At 39.5% G+C, this 22,766-nt stretch overlaps 1 protein-coding gene and 1 long non-coding RNA gene across 3 annotated transcripts in view; both read right to left on the bottom strand.

Annotated features, from left to right (window-relative positions):
- The window catches only part of CHCHD3 (coiled-coil-helix-coiled-coil-helix domain containing 3), a 254,511-nt gene that overhangs the window by 27,046 nt on the left and 204,699 nt on the right, over positions 1–22,766 (bottom strand). The window lies entirely within an intron of this gene.
- On the bottom strand, positions 1,983–12,274 carry LOC120601187 (uncharacterized). Its single transcript, XR_005652383.1, has 2 exons — positions 8,389–12,274; positions 1,983–7,350 (listed from the first exon to the last, which is right to left on the bottom strand). It is a non-coding gene; the product is annotated as an uncharacterized LOC120601187 (long non-coding RNA).

Here is a 22,766-nt window from a genome sequence, read left to right as displayed (position 1 = left end):
GCCAGGGACTAGACCTGGTGGTTCTCTTATATTCTTTCTAAGACCACTAGGCTAAATATCAACTGGACTTGTTTAATTCATTTGATTTCCATTTTCTTATTCAAACAAGAGTTCCCCACCCCCACATTTTTTCACCAACAGCGATACTGGTAGCTCATCATCATGCTTTGAATTTTGGCCCTTTTCTCTTACTTAATACTGTATAGTCAAGAAGTCATTAAGAGTGTCAGGCTGTTAGGTCTGCCTTTGAAGAGTATCACTTCCAAACCTTCCTCGGTTTCCCCTATCACCACCCTAGGCTAAGCTATCAGCTCATACATGGATTAGTCTTATTATCAGCCTCCAAAGAGTCTCTTGCCCTCAGCTGCCCTTTTTTCAAGCTCATCAATACGATGCTACTGAACGCACACCCTGTGAAATGCCCACTTTTTCTAGGAGTCAGGCGGGATTCTTCCTTCTCTCTTTCTACCTCCTGTAACTAATTTTACTTCCAAAATATTTCTCATATCCCTCGCCTCCTGGCAAGCTTCTACTTGTGGTGCCGGGTGAAAGAGAACTCACGGAGACTTCTGTTAAACCACTCTTTAGCTAATCTGGCCTCAATGGACAAGGACCTCTGTAAGGTTGTTTTCAAACACAATCTAATACGAACCAGGAGAAAAGCCAGAGAGCACAACAACACATATTCCTAATGTCCACTTCCCAAGCCACGTTATAAAGTCGTGAACTCATTCTCTGATTTTATTTCGCTCTTGTGGGTAAGGGCCCTGTCTACGACGGCGGTAAGTTTCCATAGGAACTAAATTCATTTCAATGGGTCTGAACAAAGAGGCTTTAAAAAAAAAAAAAAATGTTCGAGCCACATGATTTTGTACATAGTGCCACCTTGCATCTTTGAAGCTCAGGGTATTATAAATATTAACCTCTTAATCCCCTGAAAAGTCCCTGGAAATGAGAAGAAAGTCTCTTTACATTTAGGAAATTGATATAGTTAAGGTAACTGATAGGGAAAAGAATAACTTAGAAGGTGACTGCTAACTTAGAATCTGTTTCACCTCTAGCTTTTAAGCACAACTAATCACCTATGCTAACACCACTTGCCAATTTTTGGGAGATGAGTACATTATAAATTCAAGTAGCTAATATTTCCCTACTTAATACCGCATAAGTGAAGGATACGCCTCCAAAGCATTACATAGCTAATGAAAATGAAAAGTTTTTATGATACCTATAATCACATTAAACTATACATGCGTCTATGGAACAACCATGCAATTACTCTTTAATTTGAAACTTCTAATGTTTCTTCTTTTTTGTTGTTCTGATCAACTATAGTATTCAGTACTGATGCCATAAGAAGGTATTAAATTCCAATATACAAACCTTTGTGTTACATAAATGGATTTAAGCATTTTGCACAGGACAGGCAAGATTTAGCAAATTGTTTTAATATTCCAGGCTGCTGCTAAGACTGAAATGAACAAGACCAACCATGAAATATATAGAAAACAAAAACTACACAAATTCTCCAAATGCTTATGATGAGTCTCATACGTGTAGAGTATTTCAGAGGTAGAATCTCAGTGATTCCTATATAAAGCGATCATGATGTATTACTGTGGGACCGAACAATGCAGTTCTCAACTCGTGCCCTGGGCTTGATTCCCCACACTGAGCTCTATTAGTTCTACATCTCCCCAAGGGTTCCAATTCAGCAGAGTTCATCTAAGCCATCACACAGAGCCCCGATCTACAAATGTCTGCTTTACGAATGTCCCTTAATACAGCCCTCTAGTTGAGTGTTTCCGGAGAAAAATCATACAACCGGGGAAACTAGAATCATTATTGAATCATAAATAGACACTAAATTCTCCCTACCACGATTTCACATTTCTACGGTAAATTCACCCTTGCCTTCTTTACGATGATTATTTTATGCCCTCCCCAATCACTTCAAAAATCTTACCCCTTCGTTCTTGGCCTCTTTTTTTAATTTTTCTATTTTTCATTGAGAAAAAACAGAAACCAAGAGCTAACTCACTCATCTTCTAATCATGAAATCTGGGCCTGCACCTTTTCTGTTGTTACTGTGGAGGAAAACTACCATCTTATAAAAAAGTAAGGTATTCCTACACACGGCTCCAGTTCCCACCTCCCCCCACCCTGCGCTCTAGTGGGAACTTCTGTATCTTCAATCTCTTTCTCTGCCAGGTCATGTCACTAGCATCCCAACATCCTCTGGAACAGGGCTATCCAGCAGAACTTTCTGTAATGTTGGAAATGTCCTAGATCTATGCAGTCCAATATAGTGCTCACAGCCAGATCCTGAGCGTCGGAAATGTTACAAATGAAAGGTAATGTATTTTAAATTTTACTCAATTTTAATAAGTTTAAATCTAAACAGTCACATGTGGCTCGTGGCTATCACAGTATTGAAAGCACAGTTCTAGCAAGTAGTATCCTTACAACAACTGCCTCCACCCCCTTACCCTCCATCCATTCTCTCCTACCCACACCGAAGTGACATTCCCTCAATCGTTCAATAAAATGACCCTTCTAAAGCTGGCGACCTGCAGGCGGCCAAATCCATCGATTTTTAGTAGACATCTTATAGGACCAATCGGCACAGCCTTGTTTGAGTCAGTCAGCCCTCCTCCTTGAAAGGGGTTTCTGGGCTTCCCCGACACTGCACTCTGCTGCTCCTCCGCCCCCTCTCCAGCTCGCCTTCCCCCTGGCCGCTGAGTATGGGAGTTCCTCGGGGCCTCGTCCTGGACGCCTCTCTCTCTACTCTCTGCACCGTCATCTCGACCATTCTCGCGGCTTTCAACCTCACTTGAGTACTGACGGTTGTCAAATCTGTATCCCTAGCCCAGCCTTCCCACCTACCGTTATTTACACTGAAGGCGTTACAGGCGCTGCGTGCTTGAAATCGAACTCTTAATTCCTTCCTCTACCCCCAATTTATTCTTTCTTTCCCAACTAAGGGAGCCTTCAAATGGACCCTCCAAAATCAGCGAGTTGTCTCTGACCCTTCCCTTTCTCTCATTCCCGATACCCAATCTGTCACGAAGTATTATCAATTAAACTTCTAAAAGACATCTGGAAAGGACCTATTTCTCTCCATTTCCATTGCCATCCTAGCCCAAGCCACTATAACCACCTGTCTGGAATATTTTCAAAGATTCCTGAGTAGTCTCCTGGCTTCTATTCTCAGCCTGGTTTCTATTCCCACCTTCATCTCTACTGCAATTCATTACCAACGAAGCGACTGCAGTGTCCTTTTAAAGTGATCTTACACCGTTCAAGGTCACAACCTCAACCCTTCAAAGACGCCCTTCTGCTCTCGTGGTAAAATTCGAAATACTAATTATGGTCTTCTAGGTGCGACAAGACGTAGCCTCCTGCCTCTGTCTCCAGCCCACGCGCTTCCTTTCAGCTCCTTCCTCAGGGTCTAAACACACGCTGGTCTTGCAGCTTTAATGCCCTTGCACTACGTGTCCCCTCACACCCACTCTTCTAGCCTTCAGACCTCATCCTAACGAGATTAAGTCTCTGACCCCTCACAGGTGACTCCCACATTATTTGCTCTCATGGCACTCTTCACAACTACACTCGGAGTTATTTGGGTGACCAGTCATTTCTCACATTAGACTGTAGGCCCCAAGAGTGCAGAGCCCATATCTGTTTAGTCTACCATGGCACTCCCGGCGCCTGGCCCAGCGCCTGGCCTGACGTCTGCCAACCACCATAGGCTGCTCACACCTCTCCTTACCTCACCCCTGGGGCATCCTCTTTGCTTCTCACTGCCACTGTGTTCGCCAGTGTGGATGTGTGAGGAAGAATGGCCAAACTGTACGGCAGGAGACAAATACTCCAAACATCCGAACTGGAATCGCGAGTTTTCCAATGAAGCAGTATGACCAAAGGGAGGTTCCATAATAAAGTTGCTGGTCATACTTTGGCCATTTACTGTGGTGCTGAACACAGGGTCTGGCATGTAAAATGCATACGTCAGAACTGGGCTCCACTTTTAACTTGCTATGGAAGCTTGGGCAAGTTGCTTAACCTCTCTAAGGTGCAACTTTTTCATCAGGTCCCACTGTTTAAGACTGCTGCATATATTAGTAAGACGATGTTCATGCTCTCGACAAGATGCCTGGCACGTAGTAAGCTTTTTAATAAACAGTAGCTGCTATTGTTATTATTTCGACTAATAAATTGCAGTAGGTTATTCAAGGAACTCAACTGTTACCACATTATTTCCAAAGCAAAGTGGGTATCCACTTTCGAACAGCCAACTTAAAATCCAAGTCTGGGAATAAAATCCACGTGAGAATTGCTCACTGTTCACCTAACTTGAAGGTGCCCCAAAGTATTCGAGGGGTGGCAAAAGAAGGTTCCCGCACGTGTTCTGGATGAAGAGATTACAGAACTGCACTCGTGTTAAAAATCAAACCTCTAGCATGGTGTCTATAATTAACATAAACCTATATATCTTTTCTTTCCTCAACCAAGTTCCCACGGGGAGCAACGGTCCTCCCTATGAATAAATGGAATTGTATTTGAAGTAATTACACTTGGCACAGATTTGCCCACTGCTGGTGGCAGGGCTGCTACTTGTGACTAGGCAGTGAGGGGCAACCCAACGGAATTGATGGCAAACCGCTTTAATTTGCTTTAACAGGGGCAAAACCCTGTCTAAAACAAGTTGGACATTTCAAGAATAATGAACACCACACGATTGAAGTTCTGTTACCATTAAACCAGTATTCAAAAAGGCCAGAAACTGGTTTTCAGCCTTTTTCAGTGAGTTTCTATGTTTTTAGTGTCAGAAATGTCATTTTGTAAAGTCAAGCTGGCGGTCCTCCGCGGGAGGCCCAGAAGTGCCAGTGTTAATTAAAAATGTCAGATAACATTTCAGTTTATTCACGCTGTGAGATCTGTTCTCCCTACCCCACCCTCAGAAACTTTAACCACCGAAGGACATTCAGGAACGGGGAGAAATACGTGAGTGCTAACAATGATTTCATTTTCAAATGCCTTAAAATAAGACAGGCAATGACAGCACTGATTGTAATGGCCCTGCAGCCCGGTCCGCAAGCCGAGGCTGGGAAAGAATGGGATAGAAGGATTCTCTTTTCTGTAATACCGGATGCGAAGAAAACCAGATCAGAAATTACAAGATGGTTCTCTCTGTGCCTGAATGAGTAGCCTTTGAAGGACGAATGAGAACCCAGGACCTTACACATGATAAAACTACAACAGATATTTGTGGATTGAGTACTGCTCAGAAGTTCACTGCACGTGACTAACCTGTTATGCAGAAAGCTTGCAAAATTTGGAGTTTCGTTCTATCATTTCATTTCATACACCATAGTAAGAGGTATATATAATGGTTTGGGCTACATAGCATATCGTGAAGCAGAAATTTTAAACTTATCTGCCTAATTTGATCACTGTAAACTGTCAAAAACAGGCTGATTACGGCCAGCACTTCCAGTTGAGTTAGGACTGGAGAATTCTGAAAGAGGAAGATCTTGGTATTGCCTGGAATTCTAACTTCAGCTGAGGTCTGAATAACTGGTTTGGTTATCTAAATTGAATAAATTAACGAGATAATTTTTTTATCAAAACCACCCATAATGAAATAAAGCACTGGGGGCTTTTATTAAAACTTTTCAACATGAGAGTAAATCAATTATAATATTAATTTCTACCAAGTATCATCAATTTTTCCACTTTTACATCTCCAATATAAGCTAAAAGTGCCAATATTCGACTGAAGGACGAATCGCTTAACAGATGGAGCTTGAATACTTCTCGTCTTTAGGAAAGAGGTCATTCAAATGAAGTCTTTACTTCTCTGCTTGTAAACTAAGGCTTCTGCCCATGAGACTCTATTTCGGAAATGCACTGAAGGTTAATATCTTTGCCTGTACTGCAAATGCTAATCAAACTGGAATGTTAATACATTCTCTTATTTATTACAAAGAAACTGGCAGCTATGACTGCGCGTTAAGGACATTTTGCCAACAGTTGTATCTCTCCTGATTATTTTTTAGGTCCCTGCAAATGCCACAGTTTCACTGGTGCTCAGGTCACCTGAAGTAAAGAAGAAGAAATAGACTCTCCTCCTAGAAGCCACATCAGGACAAGAGGTAACAAAATAGGGAGTCCTGTTATGTGGTATTTCATTTGCCCGAACCTGCTGGTAGGAGGAAAAGTGAAAAGAGAAAAGATATTAAAATTGCACTATAAAGTCTTTCTTCCTTTCTTCCTTCTGCTTCCTTCCCTTGCTCCTTTCTCTTCTCCACTCTTCCTATTTCCGGTTTGGGCACTGTCAACTAAAGGATAAACAGATTTTTATATATGCTTCGAATACAGGGGTAGCAAATACAAAGGAAAAATGCCAGCTCTCTCAGTGCTTGCACCGATGACAGACATCACGGGGCCATCATGACACTCCAGCCTGAGCCTTGTCACCATCTCAGAATACTTCTCAACAAAATGCTGCAGGGAGCCACTACAATCAGAGTTGGTGCCTGACACCAAATTTCCTTAACTTTCCTTGCACTAAAGCTTCCCCCGGGATTCCATCTTTAGCACTGGGTCGGACCCTCTTGGTTTGCTCTCTCCTATGCTCCTGCAGGTAAGGCTGAGTATTTTGTGATGCTGAAACTCACAACAGGCTTGGTTTTCTTCCAAGGAGCACTTTGCCGTATAAAATCCCAGGCTTCTGAAAGTAAGAAAAAGACCAGATAATACCCCATTCTGACTCATTCCACATCCCTCTAATAGGCAGGCAGAGCCAAGAAAACTCATCTGGATTTAACAGTCTATTTTGTTACTTTCTGGAGAAAGAAGAGTGGGCCCCTGATAATGGTTAAGACTGTGTTTAGATCTGATTTGAGGTTCGGATTTGCTATTTACTCCTTTTTAAAGTACCTGTTTAAAAGACTGTTATCTGACAGTCACTAGATCGCCTGCATGGCCGTTTTAGGACTACCTCCCCCATATACTGACATTCCCATTCATTTGCCTTTGAATTTAACTGCTCTCTCCCTCTCTCTCTAGAAAGCCCTTAACGACACCATCTCACGTCCAACTTTCATAATTTGGCTTCCTGAGCAGCATCTCACTGCCTGCGCGCTTGTGGGCCAAATGTGATTCTCCCTAGATGCTGCTGTGCTTTCTGCTTTATGACGGGGGCCTGCCTTCTTGCTCTGAGCCATTCCAGGAACAGGAGTCTCCCAGACAATGTGAAGTAACTAGATGCAACCTGCTTGGGCCGGGGCCATGTTCTGTGCCCAAGGATAGCTGACGTCTCCCACGTGTGCACAAAGGGTCTCCCTGCATAAAGAAGTCAACAGATGAGAGAATGGCAAAATCTTGCCAGAATTTAACTCGATAAATGGCACATAAAAGCCTCAAAATAATGTGGAACATGAAAATGGAGGTAGGTTCTAATAACCAGAAATGTGGCTGCCTGAAGAACAGACAGAAGTCAGAAAAGACACACACACACACAGGACATCTCTGTCTATACCCGGGAACCGAAAGAAAGGTGGCGATTTCTCCTGTGCCTGTGTTCGTCCCTAGTACCCCCACAGCTGCTGGCTCTAAAGAAAATGCCAGTTGCAGGAGGCAGCCATATAAAGGGCAGCACTCGTCTGCTTTAGAGAGAGTTGAAAAGATTTACACAATTTTTCTGGGGTCCCGAGCCTATTTTTTTTCTTTTTTGGCATTACCCACAATGTGTCTGTCCGAAGGATAAACAGAGACGCCTTCCCCCACAATTATATTTGCTTAAAGGAAAACACAGCTGCCTTTCTTGCATATTAAGACGCAACACGAACGAGAGAGACCAAACAAAGATTTCAAAGGGAAGGAAAGTTTTTACAGCATAAAAGACACTCCACCATACCAAAGTGCATTGAAACTAAAAAACCGAGGCAAAGTAATGACTATTCTCCTTGGAAACAAAAGTCCTATTGAGCAAGAAGCTATAGGTGCCATTTCCCAGAAGAGCCACCTGCTACTACTTGGAGCTATTACAGATACTCAGGAGCCAGAATCTCAGAGTCCTTCCATCTCTGGGGTTTGTGTGGGAGTGTGTGCATGCACATACGCCTGAGACAAACCCAATAGGTAATTACTCGATGCTGTCACTGGCCTACATAATGATTCCCTCTTAGATGACCAGCTTCACATGGCTAGCTGTTAAGAGGAACCCTTTGGAGAAATACACTAACCCAAGGAGAGCCAGGGAGAGGCCCGTTCCTTTGAGAAGACGCTGTACTGCTGAGGGTCCACCCCCTCAAAAGTAGAGAACGTAGCAAGGGAAGGTAATGAACCTCATCAGAGTCAGTGATTATTTGCTCTACTGACAATTGTACCTAATAACACCGCTGCCAGCGTGCTGTTTTACGTGATGTCTTCTTCACGCAGCAACCTTTTCATACATCAAAGCAGAAGCCAATCCCGGACAGTCTCTTTTACGGCCTGCCTGACAATACAAGTTAACACGGAACCTCAGCTGTTATCGGCCCATATGACGTGACAAGACAGCTCCACGTTCCCGTAGGGCTGCTGCAAATGCACGCAAGGTAGCGAGCGACCCATGGGGTGAACGGGACTCGGCAAGCACTACCGTGTTAACTGAGCCAGAAAAAGAAATAGCTCTCTCGTCCTTTTCTTAAGTACACAGGGGTTCTCTCCTCTGTGCCTTGGTTCCATCAGTGCCTTGCTCAGAAAATGCCTAAATCAACTTTCATACAGACTTGTGGAGCAGACGAGAGAGACCTCACAGGGAAAGCAGGTAAGTCGGCTTCATAAGAAGATAACTTGTTATGAAGTATTTAATTGGCTTTCTTGGTAGAGAGCTACCTGGCTTGAAGATGTCATGTTTCCAAGTTCAACTGGAAAATGTTAATGAGATGTACTTTAGTTTTGGAAAAATATATAAATCCGTCTACATTAAGAGAAGTGAAAAATAGTCCTCAAAGATAGCAAACATCAAGACGTTTTTAAGTATCAATAATCCTTCCTTAAAAAGAATTTAAACTTTACAGAAATCTGAACTGAAGGAATTCCCAATTAATGACAAACCTTAATCTAATAAACAATATTCCGTTATATTTTGAATTTTGCTATAGTCATAATTACCCTATTGACACTGGCACGAGGAAAGCTCGCATTCATGTTGGTATGGATTGGAGACGAACCGTGGCAATTAGCTAATGTCCAACAGAAATCAGCTCTGCATTAACAGCCTGTAATGAAGACCATCAACCACTAGATAAATCATACCATTAGGTTAGACACAGAGATGTCACAGCCAGTCTCCTCATTTGCGGAATAAATTCATTCCAGCGTGGATCGGCTCAGTGCAGTATATGTGCTAGGTGCTGGGGGAGATTTATAAACAGAATAAAATATAATTCTTGGCTTTTAGAACGCTTCATTTCAACTGGGAAGGAAATTCACACACTGTAACGAGACACGACCTTGGAAATGGGCCCTTCAAACACCTAAGTCTGCAATTCTTACTCAGCTTTTTAGACAACCTTTTCCTCTACTGCAGATTCAAGGTCCCTTCTAGAGTGAAAACATTCTGAGAGTAGAAGTTGAAAAGCAGGAAAAAGATTTATAAGAGATTAATTCAACTTAGCATATAAGAATATTGATATTAATTGAACACTATAAAGACAGCTAAGATACAGGTCATGCCTTTAGATGCTCACTTTAGACAGGAGATCGATACACAGGCAACCATATAATACAAACTGGATTCTAATAAGGGCTTGAGTTATACGACCACAGACGGAACAATTAATTGTGCCCTTTTTGGAGGGTGGGGGAGCCCGGGGAGTAGAAAGGGGAGTGTCACGGAAGACTTTGGAGACACTGACATAGAAGACAGGCCTTGACAAATGGATGGGTTTACTAGGAGGAAATGGTGAAGGCGCGCTGTGTCAGGGAGGCGGCATGAGCAGACCTACAGAAGCACAAAGGCATAAGGGATGTTCTCGTTAATGATGAACTCTGAGGTCCAAGAGAGAGAGTATGGCAGAAGACGAGGTGGAGGAGGTGTCGAAGATTTTTTCCTGCTGTGCTTTAATATTGTAAGTTTGAGATGTTTGTCCCAACTTATATATAATGATTTATTAGATATTATCAATTATTCAGCTTTGAAACAGAAACTTATTTTGCTTTTAATCATACGGATCAAACTGATGGATGAGTATCTTGAGATGGCAAGGCAAGCTGTTAAAAAAAAAACCCTATTATCAGTTGTCACTACTTATCACTGAAAATCAGGATTATCACAACACTGTGCAACCAAATAAATAATTTTGGGCGCTGAGCCTGATATAAGGCTATAGCCACCAACCTTAGCATCTAATTTTTAAATGTTGTATTCATGAAAATAAGTTTCATTGTCATCTTGATAATAAGCAAAGGTTGTAAATAAGCTTATAAACTAGTTCTATTAATAAAATAGCATAGTATCAGTTGTGTTAGGATTCCACACATCATTTCATCTGAAAACAGGATTCCATTCACTAAGAAAAAAAATGTTTGAAAGCTACTGGGAGACAGGGAGAGAATTGGTCTTTCTAAAGTTTCTGCATTTCCTTCTCACACTCTACAGGGGCCCACACTTTTTTTTTTTTTTTTTTAACGGAGCAACAAGGTTATACCTGTGATTAGTTCAGCTTTAAAAATTCAGGCTACCCTGAAACACACAAGCATGCACAGGCACATGCAAATGCTTTATTTTTTTCTTCTTATTCCCCCCACCCCAACTTCCAGTCTTTCATTCTTAGCTGCAAACAATCAGGGGTTATATAGGCTTTTGAGGACTCACCTAGACAATCACGAGTATCACTTTTGGGAAAAAGTATGGTTCTAATGCCAAGCAACTGACTTCAGAACACATTTTAGAAAGAATTTTGATTGTTCATTATAGACTGCCAATCTATAATTGCCTATAATCTCAAATTAATATAAATCTTCCAAAGGTATAACAAGTTATTAGATGAGAATTATATCATAAATAGCTGCATTCATCTAAGCACAGCCTCCCATATGCATTTCTAACCAAATTATGTACTTCCTAGCATGTTAAAAATATAATTATTATTTTGAGTAGTGTTGTGAAAATGTTGGTTAGTGATGTGACAGAAAACATTTGTCTTTAAATGAATGTTTTTTAGAGGCATGGTATATTCTCAATTGTGATTTTATATGTCCAGGAATTATTCCCTAGAGAAATATATACTGGGCTTTATTACGGGCATTAATTTACAAACACAAATTTCACTCAACACAAACTTGAACTATTGATGACCGCAATAATGAACTATCAACTACTTGGGATGTGCCAAGAACATAAATGGACTTCATTTAATTCTTGTACAACATCTCCGATTATTACCTTTTACAGATGTAAAAACTAAGACGGGGGTAGAGGAGGAGGAGAAATAACTTGCTAGAACAAGTCTATTGCATTATGTAAAGGATATCTATAAAAATTAAACCCAGCAAAATTTTGGTTCTCGTGGATATTTACTAGGTCCTTACAGCTATATTGACATTATGGAATGAAAAAAATTAAGGTTAAGTCCTATAAGTTAAAAACAATCAGGAAGACTAAGAATCATAAATAAGTAAATAAGCATATTTTCCTGGTTAACTACTGCAAAATCTGTAGCATTTTCAACATTCTCTTTTTCTTAAATCTTCTTCCTAGATACTATATCATACACAAAAGGAACTTTATGGCATGAAGTAGAAATAGATGCGCATTAATAATAATGGATCGGCTTTCTGAAGAACTTGGCCAAAAGCTCAGCACTCAGATCTTTTAAAGATCTACTCCTAATGCGCTCTCTGGAGCAACAATCCTATTTTCTTTGCGTCATCGAGTTCTGAGAGTGTATTTTTCATTTGTCTTGTCGTCAGTTAGAAAAGGTGAGAAGATGTGTATACATTTTGATTTTCAACTCTCCTATTAAATCAGCTTCTCAGTGCTTCAGTCTCCAAATGTTCCAAAAGAGGTACGGATTGACATTTCTGTCAAAGGACAATTTTTTGCTCTGTAGTTTTTCCCAGAGTTAATGGAAAAAGTTCTACCACTAATCTTTTCAATTCACCTCTAGGGAATTACAAACTAGCAGCAAAAACTGCAAAGGTTATGCCAAAATGTAGTATTTTAAAATTACACAAGTCAAAAAGTTGAATATTTTCACAAAATGGGCTTTCCTTTTCTTAAAAAAAAAAAAAAAAAAAGCCACTTGAGAGGGTAGATTTAGATTCATGCTATAATAAAACCTCTGAAGTTAAGTAACCTGGGCTCTGCCAACTCTATCCCACTAGACCAGAAATTGACCCTGCGTGAGGTTGGGTTCTACTATGTGCCTGGAATTTTATCTACATTATTCATCACCTCTTATAACAATGCCATGAGTTATTATATACGCATTTCTTAATCAGCACAAAGAAACCCAAGAGGTTAAGAAGCTCAATGCCACATAGAAGAACTGGTCTCAATTCAAACCCCATCCATGTTACGGAAACGAAAGGGCCAGTTCCTAAGGGTTTATGAGTAAATCTGTTTCAAAGCAGCCTTTTTTTACTGGTCATTGAAACACAACTTGAGTGGCTGTCAGGAGGTCTATTATGGTCTATCAATGCCATGGAATACTGTGCAGCTATTTAAAAGAATGAGCTGAAGTTGTATGTGTGGACCAAGGGGGGCTATATCCATACTGAATGTAAACTAAATAAAATAATATGGTATAATTTCACATGTTTTATAAAAATAAAACAAAATCTATGTTTATTAACATTTCTATGAATACAGATAAATGGGGAAGAATGACTATCAAACTATGACATCACATTATTTACTTTGAAGGGACTGACCTGGAAGAAAAGAGAGGAAGATTACATTCGTCTTGTTACCCCTTCTCCGCCCTCCTCCCCCGACAAAAGTACTACCTTGATAATTTTTAAAAATACAATAGTACTTACTAATTTAATTTCATATTCTTTTCACTATAATAAGCCTCCAGGAAGAGTATCAAAAGGTAAAAGTTGATCACAAAACGCAATGGGAAGGAGAAAAATACTTAAAAAGATTCATTTAATAATAACACTTGGATTTTCCTATCAACTAGCAATATACAAGCTAATTTTATATATACTGGGTATATACAATCACAGCTACAGACATAAAACACAAACATACATCCAGACAGACCATATCTGAATTAAGCACATACGATTTGCCTCTAGCACATTCTTTGCTACGACATGTAGAGTACTGTACCATGTGAATTCTTAGAATGCCACTCAAAGAGATCATGACTAAGAATGGTTTTTGAATTTCACCGTTATCCATGGACTGCAGGGACAGTGCTAAAATGACAAACCAGCATACTGGCTTTTGGTGTTCCATCATCTAAGGCTAAATTGCTCTGAGATTTCCCTAGAAAGCATCCCATGAACCAAAGCTTTCCTGATGTCTCCCCTACCCATCTGTCAATCAAAAGTACTCTTTGCTAGGTCCCATTCTCTCAAGCCTTGAACTCTGCTAGACAATTAATGGTAAGTTAATGTGCTTATTTTTAATAGATATTAATAATGTTAACATAATATTAGTAATATGATACAGCAAATTGTGATTATAATAAACGTGAACACATATATATGCACCAAATATTATGCTTGTACTATTTGACAGAAGACGTCTAGAAACAAGCAACTCAAAAGGCATAATTCTAATGGTGAGAATCTAATAGGTGACAGAAAACAAAAACAAAAACAAAAACAGTCCCAAGTAGACAAGACTTCTGGCTGAATTCTCACAACTGTGTTAACTCTGCCTTTCGAATCATGGCATTGAAAGCCCTTCAATGTCTGACTCTAATCTTCCTTTATGGCCTCATATTCCATCACCCCTCACTCCATGTTCATTTCAACCATTTCTAGCATTTGATTCTCTCTTTATGGAAAGCCATTCTCCCTCTTCTTATCTTAAGAAAACTTCAAGGTGAGAAGACCCAGCCTATACCAGTCGTCTCTCTTCTTGCAATCCGGATTCCCCTCTTTATTCTTATAGCATTTTGTTTACCCCTTTATATTAGCATTTACCACATTTTACTCATTTTTGTATTAATCCGTCTCCTCACGAATACTGCTTCATGCCTTCTTCACATTTATATTTCCAGTTTATAAAAACTACTTGGAATATATGAGATAGTCAACGATTTTTCTGGAACACACGTTAAAAGTTATAGTTCCTGTATGAGGTTTTGACACCTCTGCAGTAGAGCTAAGGATCTCAACAAGTATAAGACCACTGAGGGCAGGGACTCAGACTTATATTTCCATATTTCCAGTGCTCGCTGAGCATGGGACATCAGAGACCCTTGAGGGATAATTGTGTTGATACTGATGATGGCTGAGTTCCCCAAAGCAAAGGTTAATACCTTTCAAAGTAAATATATGTCACTGAGCTCTTCACTGGTGGGAGGAACCAAACAAATGCGGACCGTGTGTCAGCATCCACTAACTGAAGAGAACTCCTAGAACGGGGGAGTGGACGAAATTCATCTGCTGGCAAAATCCAATATCTGAAATGCAAAGACTTTAAAAATACCCGCCAAACACTCGACTAACCAAACCAAACCACAAATGATTTGAGTGACAAAACATGATTCCTGCTTCTTGTCAACTATCCAGGATGTCTTGAAAGATGCACTCTACACCCAACAATGTTATTATTTTCTGCTATACATCAGCGTCTTTTGTATTAGAGAAACACTATCGTGTAAAGCAAAGAACTGGTTAATTATGAGTAGTACCAAATGAGCTGTACTGGAGGTGTTATGAATATAAATCAGTGAAGCCTGATGCAGAAAACAGCAGCATCTGGGTGTGCAGCTTGCAAAGTAATGAGACCGTGATGATGCTCTGGCACCCGGCTTTGATCACTTCATCTTGTTCAAGAGCTCTGCTGGGGAAACAAAGGTGAGAGGCATTGACCTCCTTCCCACAGCTTGCGCAGGCACAGAAAACAGTAACAGATCAAAGATGGATCCCCTTCTCTTTTCTTCTCCTTGCCAACACACCCCTTTTTCAGAACTGATGGTTTCGTAGTTGGGGGCCCAGCATAAAGCAGGCTGAGCAAGCTTCTACCATATGAAGTGTCATGTCTGAACATGTCTACGGTAATTGGCAATTCATTTTTCATCCTGAAAGCAGAAACAGGTGTATGCTACCTTCAAAACCCCAATCGTAAACCAAGCTGAATGCGCTCCACACACAGGCAGCTTTGTTGAGATCTATGCCAGTGGCAGGCTGGTGGACTTCGGAGTCTCCATGGATGGATCTGCCTCACAAATATAGCTATTTGTGTAATCTCAAAAGCACAAGAGAACAAATGAAGAGCAAATGGCAGCACGTTAAAAAAAAAAAAAAAAAAAAAAACCCACCACACAACAGCAGCCCGTAGTCTTTCTTGTGTTAATACCGTAATTGGCAAATAGCTGACTTCTTTGTGCTTGTAAGTTCCCTACAAAGCATGTTTAACATCCTGAAAAAAAGAGGTTTTAGTCCTTGAAAAGGAGTACAAAGCCAGACGTATTTCTTGCCAGCTTCATCCAGAAACGGTGGCTGAGGTGACTTGTGCACAGAGCCAAGAGCAAGGACTCCCCTTAATGAGCGCATCTATCAATTTTCAAGGGATGCAGCTGATTACCAGTATTTAGACATACACACTCACAAAAGGAACACGGCAATTTCACTGTTGGCCACTGAATGAGAAAGCACAGAAAATAGCTTAAGGCAGCCATGTGAGCAAGTTGGGGATGCTTGGCGACACTCTAACATGGAAACATGTGTGCTTTCGTTTCAACATGTAGGGAAGGGCCAAATTGCAAGCTTTTATATGTTTTCAAGCATTTTGCCAGGACTCGATACATAGTAAGGATGAATTGCTACCTAAGTGCATTATATTAAAAAGTATCACTGTTTCTGTATAGATGTTTCATTTACAAATACTGCCTTCAAAATCCCTTTATCAAAATAACTTTCAAAACTTAACCAGGACTATCTATCTATAGGACTCTAGGCTAATGAGGATAATATAATAGGCAAATGTAATTTAATAAGGGAAAATGGAGTAATTCTTAAAAGAAAAAATAAAGCAAGGATTAATTCTATTTCTACAGCATTGAAATACACTGAATAAACAGCCCTCACTTTAAGATAAGGGATTCAAATTCTAATGAAAAAATTTGATTATGGAATAGAATGAGAAATCATAAGTTTCTTAAGACTGTGATTACATTAGAAGAAACTTATTTTACTTAGGATAAATTACAGTTAGAAGTTGGGTCTTTCCAATATTTGGGGCATTTTTTTTTTTCTAATTAAAATTAGTTAACAATGAATTTAAGGTGTTTTAAATATTATTAAGTGTTCATATTACAGTAAACACTGTATATACCTGTGTAACTACCACCCAGAAAACAAGTATTCCCAATGCCTCAGAAAGTTCGCTTGTGTTCTTTTCCGATCGAGTCCCCCGGGATCCCCATCAACCACTTTCGGATTCTTATTAGTATTAATTTCTCCTATTTCTGAACTTCATATAAATGGAATCACACAACAGATATTGTTTTGTGTCTGGCTTCATTTTGCTTAACATGGTGTTACTGATTTCATCCATGTTACTTCATGTTTCGATTTTTTTTTTTAACTGAACAGTATTCTTGTATATGAATATATCACAATTTATCCATTTTCTCATTGATGACCATTTGGGTTGTTTCCAGTGTTTGACTACTATGAATAATAAACCTGATATGAACATATGTGTACAAATCTTTTTGTGGCTATTTCTTTTCTCTTGGGCGAATACCAAGACTGAAATTGGCTGGGTCATAGAGCAAATGTATATTTAAATTTAAGAAACTGACAGACTTTTTTCAAAGTGACTTTGCAATTTTATACTCCCACCAGCAAAACGCAAGAATTCTGGTTTGTCCACATTCTTTTGGACAATTATTATTGTCAACATTTTTGATTTTCACCATTCTAATGGTCTTAATTTACAATTCCCTGGAAACTAATAGTTATTAGTACTTTTCGTATGCTAATTGGCCATCCTTATATCTTCCTTTGAAGTATCAGTTCAAGTCTTTTGCCCATATTTTAAATGTTCTTAATGGTATCTTAAGATGAGAAGAACTTTTCAGTTATAATAAGGCCCAAGTTATCAATTTTTGTATTTTGTTTGCTTATTGCTTAAGAAAAATCAGAAGAGCCAGGCATAGAAATCCTTGACAGACTAAACCCGTGAGAGATGATCTGGTAATTATACACTCAAACACAATTATCCTGAAAGTTTGGTTTCAGTATTAGTGCTGTGGTTTCACCCCAGGCATAGTGAATGGGCAACCACATACATCTATAAGTTAATTATCAAGTTGAAAGCAGGGAGGGTTGATAGCATTTGGAATAGGATTACCAAACTGTAGAGTCATGAAATGTAATAGATATCACAGTATGGCTGAACCCATAGAACCTCCCAGAGAATATCTTATTATTATTATTATTTATTTATTTATTATGGTGACATTATTTAATGAAATCCAGTACGTTTCAAGTGTACAATGTTAGATTTCTTTTTGTCACCACATATTTGATTTCTTTTACCCCATCTACCTCTCCCTCCCTTCTCCCCCGACCCTCTGGTAACCACTACCAGGGACTATCTTGAGAATGATAGGTGTAGATAACTTCTTTAACACAATTTTTGCCGCGCTCAAGACTTAAATTTGTGTTAACTCTGTAAATGTGACACAAGGGTAGAATTTAAAAATCTACCTCCTAGAAGTCTTCATGGACATTTTAAAATGTGGCAGGTCCGTTAGACAATAATTAACTCTAATTGGCCTTCCTACAAGCTTTACTGCTTTCTATCTGTAGCTGAGTGGCACTCAAAAAGTGAAATAATTTTTTCTCATCTTTGAAAACATCAAAGGAAAATCAAAAAAATTATTTCCGACCGATCCTTTAAAAAGTAAATGAACTCTATCCAGAATCAGCAAGAGGCAAACACTTAGCAGTCCCAGTGAGAAATATCTTTTAGAAACCACGAGCTGTGAAGTTAGTTAATTATTCAAATAAGCAAGGATCGATACACACATTAAAAAATTCTGTGTGCTCTAGAACTCAAAATGTTCTCATTTAAAATATTATAATACAAGGGAAAAAAACAAGCTACCATTTTGGCAGGGTCTTCATTCATCTAACTAACAGTGTGCAATTGATATTTCATATAAGCGTGTACGGTATGCTAGATTCTTAATGGACGTATTGATTAAGGAAGTTCAATGCCAATGTTCCTGTAGGGGAAACCAGAACAATCTGTTATCTCACACGGAACGAATCATGAATTCAGGTGCTATGGCCACAAGTCTAATGGCTGCAACAGGACTGATTTTGATAACGTACATGTGACACAGACAGGTGATATTAAAGTAAAGAAGATGCCCAGAGCAACCCAAACAAACCTCGACTGCCATGGCTGGGACAGAGAATCCTAGGTCATGGATTTATAACAGTTTGTGGCTATCTGACTACCCGTGGTGGCTTGTGTCACCTCCTGAGGCTCCTCTACGTACTCCTGAAGTGATGAGGAGGTTTCCATGGGGATCCTCTTGACCTTGTCACCAACTACAGATGTTCATGAGATGGCTGCAGCGTGTGTTCTTTGTGAAATAGATAAATACGGCGCTCCTGCCACCCCGCCCTGCCCCTTCCTGCAGACACCTCTGGATTGAGTGGAATGCTGTGAGGGATAAGTAGGAAATAGAGAAATGATGCAGATGAAAAACTTACTCCCAAGTGGTATTAATGGTTCTTGGCATTTACATTTGTCACCTTAAAGAATAAGTATGTAGACTAGGTATGGGGATCCAAGCCAATGAATAAAAAGAAATAACTAGACAGATCTGATTAGAAGGGCTCCAATCTTAAAGGGAAAAAAAGAAGCACTAATTGCCTAAGGTTCATCACAAATCTAACCAATTATGCATGCCCATCGTAAGAAATATTGCCAAACACTGGTGTGTTCCAAAGCGGGTCTCACTCTCTTTGGAACTAATTCATTGCTGGAGGCAGGTGAGATTGGGGGGGGCAGGGAAGGAGAGAGACTCATAGTTTGAGAGGTGGCTTGAGAGGTGGGAGACCACTCTCTACATATTCCCTGATGAGGTAGAGAAGGGGCTGCCACACTGATTAGAACATTCTTAAAATGGCAGCCAGTGTCTTAGAATCAAATGAAACGGCTACTTAAGAGCATTTTTTAGATGAAGATCAATGACGATTGTCTTTTTTTTTTCTAGCTTTTAAACCTTCTAAGCTTGAATTCCCTAAAGAGAATGGCGGTTATAGTTTACATTTTACAGATGGAAGAGACAAGTCGGGAATGTCTTACATTTTACAGATGGAAGAGACAAGTCGGGAATGTCTTGGTTATAGAGAACCCCCAGTTCCTCAGACAGGAATAAATAACCTGTCTGAGGAACTGGGGGTTCTCTATAACCAAGACTATGTTTCAGCCGAATGTGTAGTTACCATTAGCTTCATATAAAGAGTATATTCTTAGCTCATAAACACTGTTTTTCAATTTTAGAATTGAAATCTTCCTCCAGCAACACTATAGGACAAACTCTAGAGGGTACATGAAATACCATGGCAGTTGAAAAAGGTGAGCTGATGTTGAAAACCCAAAATACAACAAATAGCCATAAATTTCTAAATAGGCAATTACAATCAAACTTATGCACAAAGGGTATAGGTATATTTACTTTATCTAGAATTTTTCCTCTTCAATTACTAAGTCTCTTACTAAATAATCAACATGTTACTTGGCTCCAAGGACCATAGGGAATAAAATGTCACCGCTGCAGCTGCTACATTTCCTGCTCACATCCTTTTAAATTAAAAAAGGAGGAAGAAAGGCCCAACACAAATGCAAAATTTAATTAGTTAGTAAAAGCCCAAATCCTTGCCCGAAGCCCTGTTCTTCCTGTAATATCGCATTCTTTTCTTCTTGTGTAAACTTTTCATTATGAAGGAGACATCTTTATAATACAATAACTCTGGTTATAATGTAACTGGTAACATAACTCCTGCATTAGAAAAGGCAGCATGTTCAAATAATGTTGTTTTAATACAATTTGTGTTCAGCAGAAACCGAGTCAACGTGGTCATTTGGAATTTGATCAATGTGAATTAGTGTCTTACTGAGATAAACCATTTGATCACTTAGAAATTGATCAATGAGAATCAGAGATAAAACATTTATCATGTACATTCGGTATATCAGAGCTACTCACGCAGCACTAAAGTAGGTTATAAGTAGACATCGCTAAGTGTTAGAGACGGTGTGCAGGGTACCTGTCAGCTGCAGCTACAAATGCATGTACAACGGTACATAATTTTAATCCTTTTGATGAGGCGAGGCTGTTCAATAAGGCAGCTGGAGCCACTGAAAAATTGCAGGAGCTCAACTCGGGAGAAGCTCAAAGGAGCAGCTCAGCAAGAGTGAAAAGCTCAAACTTTTGCAGTAAGTCTTAATTAAAAGTTTAAGCACAAAGGTAAGTAACATAAATTTACTTGACTAAACTTCCAGAAGAGTTTTAAGACTATTAATCAGAGTGAACTTTGTACCTGAAGTACAATTAGTTCTATTAATCTAATATTTCCAAATTGAAGTCACATTGACATCCAGGCACGCTGGCTTATGCATCTAACAGAATTATAAATTTGCCAGTCAAAACCTTATTTAATTATTTTACAGCCAATTAAGCAGGATCTTTAAACACTGTTGCTTAAAACGGTCCATGATCCACATGTATAATTACAGAGCACATGAGAAACACCTGCTGACAGCACTGGCGCGTCACCCGCAGCCTCATGAACCCACCTGTAGTACAGCCGGTCCTCACGTCACGATGCTTCCTTCAGGGTCTTTTCATTATAATGATGAGGGGGAAAAAAAGTCGACCCCCCGCCACTGTCTGTGTGGCGGCTGCCCATTCTCCCCATGTCTCTGTGGGACTTCTTGGGGGACTCCGGTTTCCTCCCACATCCCAGAGGTGTGCACGTGAGGTTCCCTGGCGTGTCCGCACTGCCCCGATCTGAGTGAGTGTGTGTGCACAGGTGTGAATGTCCTTTCTAGGGAAGAGTGTCCTGTCCAGTGTGGGATCCGCCTGTGCCATAAGCTGCCAGGGCAGCCTCCTGCTAGCCACAACCCCGGCCTTTCTTATATAGGATTGGAAGAAAAGGATTGGAATGAAAGGGTTAGAAAAATCAGGATATTACTTATGTTTATTAATCTTTCTTAAATGTATAGGTCACATTTATTTCAAGCATTTAGTATTAGACGTGTTTGGGGTCTTTAGAACTTTGGCTCTATTTTCAGTATTAGAAGTTTGGTGACCAAAACTATGCCTTAGGAAATGAACTCTTGTTTATATCAATTAGCCTGTGGTAAAACTGTTTTTTTTTTTTTTAATATGTGTTTTGGCGCGAAAGTCAGTTTCCAAGAACCTGTCAATGATCTTAAGTGAGGACTTATTGTATAGCTATTAAAATCACACACCCAAAAGAGAAATTAAATAGAATTGCCAAAGTGAAACCCTAATAGAACCACGGAATTTTAAAGTTAAAGGAAAACCTTTAACAAATTGAGGAAAACCTTTGAATATACAGGAATACTTACAAAATCCATTGTTATCTGTAAGAGTTTTACATAGTGTTTCTCAGATACTCTAAAATACCTGAGCTTCTTCCACAGGGTAACACACCTTTTAATATGTTATAAAGATAACCTAGGCTTCTGCCATGAGCCTAAATTTATAAGTCAGGTTTCAACCACTTCATTCAAGGATGAAAGTGAAAACCGCTTCTACAACCTGGCACACAAAGGAGTATTACCAGCATTCACACACGATTTCACAGGATCAGGCTCCTTTACAAGTGCTTCATCGTTCAAAGAAACTGATGCCAAGTTGAAAAGTCATATCTCTAATGAAAGCATTCCAAAAATATTTTCAACAGATCTATGTCACTTCATATATATATATATGCCTTTATGGAAGGCAGAAACTGACCACTTCATCATCTAAAGGACAGCATGGGAATGAAATATCAATCATTTAAAATGCTTTCCATTTGTTGGCTATTACGTTATCGTCACAAGGTTTATACCACCAAAATATTCTACATTTCTTTGATATTTGCCTTATATTTACCTGATATTTGTTTTTATAATTTAAAATATTCGTAGGTACATAACTCTCTGGTAACCACATTTTCTTTTTGTAGGTGTGGTATATTGGCTCTAATCCACCCAAAGAGATTTGATTCTGATGCTGACCAGGAAAGAAGGCCCCATGTGGCATTCTGTCCATATTGCTCTGACACATCCCTTACTGTGTCCTCCTGTCATGAGTGCTTTAAATGCTGTCCCCCAGCGGCACCGTGAGCTCAGGTATAAAACTCATGGGTTTTTTTTGGTGGGGGGAGGGGAGACTTTCAACATCATCTAGATTTTGTTTGGAAACAAAGATAGAAATCTCTCCTATGGCACACATGTGTCATAACTTGAACATAAAAACAAAATAATACAACAATATATATTATATACAATATATACAATATATAATAATACAAAATCT

Source organism: Pteropus medius, unplaced genomic scaffold, assembly GCF_902729225.1.
Source record: "Pteropus medius unplaced genomic scaffold, Ma_sr-lr_union100, whole genome shotgun sequence".
NCBI classification, from domain to species: Eukaryota; Metazoa; Chordata; class Mammalia; order Chiroptera; family Pteropodidae; genus Pteropus; species Pteropus medius.
This window is presented reverse-complemented; position numbering and strand designations above follow the sequence as displayed.